Here is a 2,862-nt window from a genome sequence, read left to right as displayed (position 1 = left end):
CACAACCTTGCCAGCATTTGTTGCTTGCTGTTCTGTTAAATTTTACTGTTCTGACAGGTAGAGATGATATCTCATAGTTGTTTTGACCCCACACATCTAAAACCCCAAAGATTGTAGTATACCCTTTGAGACAGAGTTGGCTCTGCTCTACATGCTCTGTGGTCTCTTGCAGAGACCAGCCCAGCCTGTATCCTGCTCCAGAAAATATAGCAAAGCTCTTTAGCACTGGTGATAAGCACCCAGAGAGATTCTACCCCACTAATAAGCCTTCAAAACACACCAAGATTTCTAGCTCTTTGAGCAGCATACCCAGCTCCACCAACAAGTTCTGAAACGCATCCCATTCCACTAGTTTACCCACCTGAAGGCAGTCAGCTCTTGATCCATGGGTCAGCTGTCATGCTATTTTTGTCACTCTCTTCGCACCCTAAGACAGCTCGTTATTTCAGAAGTGAAGGGTCTGTCTTGCTTCCTCGTCTTCTTCTGGAAGCTCTATTTAAACTTGTTCACAATGAGTGACTGCCATTATTCTAAATCCTAGTGGGATTATCTTGTGACATCAAAAACACTACCACAGATGAAAAAGTGATGGAAGAGTGGTTTATTATTTAAAAGTTTACTCCCAAGAGTTGATTTTTTTAATTCATTTCCCTGAAATATTTTAGTCACCCTTTGAATATTTATCCCTTCTGTACACTGGTTATAAAATAATAAAGGCCCCTACTGAATTGTAAAGAGAACTTTGATAGCCTAGTGGCAAGGAGCTGCACTGCAATTCTGAAGGCAGATGGTTCGAAGCTACCATCAGTCTCCTCCTGTGCGATTAACTTCCTCTAAAAACCTGTTGGAGGGTCAGCTATGGGTCTGACTGTATGGTACACAACAACAAGAATTGTAAAGGAATAAAAATCTGATTGTTACTGTTATTATAGAAATAATATACCATTGGAAGAATGTCTTTTCACTTCCAACTGCTGACCAACCCATGCCCTGAAGAAGGCTTGATGCCCTGCAATTGCATCATTCCTGCGGTGACTGTAGATATTGTCTTTTCAGAAAAGTACTTGATCATCCTCTGAATTTTACTAAACTGTTGTTGTTGTAAACTATTCATCCAAATAATTATTTTTAGCATACAGTTGAACAAATTTAAAATACATGAACTGCTTTTCATTCTCTTAAGAGAAATGTTTCCCAAAGTAAACCTTAGTTGCTTTCCCCTTTACTTTTTTACTATGCCAAACCGAAATAAAATACACTGTTACTGAGCTGATTTAGACTCCTCCTGACTCTCTGTCAGGTTTCCGAGGCTTTTAATCTTTATAGGGAGAGACTATAAAGGATTCTAACTGCAAACCTTCCACTTAACAACTCCACAGGTTACATACTATGCCACCAGGGCTTCTTGCTATTGACTACAGTGTTTGGTTATGAACAGTTTTCCTGGTTCTAAAGCCACTAACAAAAGAAAGGGAGCTCTCTCTTCTAGCAACATTTCCCCTTTACTTTTAGGAGAAAAATCAGGAACAGCAGCTGCTTTGACTACATGCTTTGACATTAAAACAGCTCTGAAACATCAAAAAAATGTTTCTTGTACTAAATGGTTGAGGATATTGTCAAATGTGCTTTGTAAAAATCACATTATTTGTGAAGAGTTGGGTGTGAGGTTTTTATTTTCAAATAAGTTGTGATGAAATTCCTTTTTATATGTAAATTAATACTTAATTTTATACTTGTGATATTTTATCATTCTTGATAACATATATTTCTTGTGTATTCTTTATTATGCATTTATTATAGTAAACTAAGAACCTTGTAACCATTTAGTATTATAGGCAGATGATCTTAATAACATTTTGTTATATTTCTGACTACAGTTAATATATTACTAACATTTGGGAGAATTATGGGATATAGAGCTTTGTGAATCTTATATTAAGATGAAAGAATGAATATATTATTCTTATAGTAAGGTTTTTATAGTAATATTAAGATGAGATTATCTTTTGTCTTACTTTAAGACAGAAGATAAACAGAGGAGATAAAACTTGTGAGTAATAGGAATTCCAGTCTTTGTAATGGATGAAAAAACTACCCTTAACTGAAAAAAGAACTTTCCTGAACCAAAGAAATATGTGAGATTGCAGATTGAAAGTATATTTTAAGATGAGAGAGAGCTGTTAAAAAGGAATATATGATTAGGTATTGTTGTAATGACAGGAGTCCAGAATGAAGGCTGCATAGTGGAGTGGACTTGGGGAAGGGATTGTATAACTATGAAAGAATTTTTCTTTTACTTTTCAAAGAGAAGAGCAAATTGGGGAGAGGGTGAACAGGGAGAAAAGTGCAACAATGAATGGAAATCCAAAGTCTCTGTAAACTTTAATTAAAATTAATAAAAGAAAAAGAAAGTGTATTTTAGAATCACAAGTGACAGTGATGAAAAAGACTCATGCATAAGCAGCTATAACTTTTAAACTTCAAGGGGGAAAATCCTATAAGTTCTCAAGACATCAAAAACATAAAGAAAAAAATATTTACAAACAAATAAAAGGTCATTTGGCATCAGTTATCTTTCTGCAACTTTAAAGGCAAGAAGAATATGAGAGAAAAAAAAAACCGTAACCCACCAAAAAAACTATAGCAGAGAGCTAAAAAACCCCACAAAGCACACACACACAAACCAAAAAACAACACACCAAAACCAAAAATCCTCCACAAACAAACAGCTCTAGTGGCCTAGTGGATAAGAAATTGCACTGCCAGCCCAAAGGCAGGTGATTTCAATCAATTAGCTACTCTGAGGGAGAATGATGGGCAAGCTCCTTCCAAGCCTCAGACAACTTGCTGGAGGGTCAGCTA

The sequence above is a fragment of the Elephantulus edwardii genome, unplaced genomic scaffold (assembly GCF_000299155.1).
Source record: "Elephantulus edwardii isolate Elephantulus edwardi_28Jun2011 unplaced genomic scaffold, EleEdw1.0 scaffold00247, whole genome shotgun sequence".
NCBI classification, from domain to species: domain Eukaryota; kingdom Metazoa; phylum Chordata; class Mammalia; order Macroscelidea; family Macroscelididae; genus Elephantulus; species Elephantulus edwardii.
The sequence above is the reverse complement of the archived record's forward strand: the minus strand, read 5'-3'. Positions refer to the sequence as shown.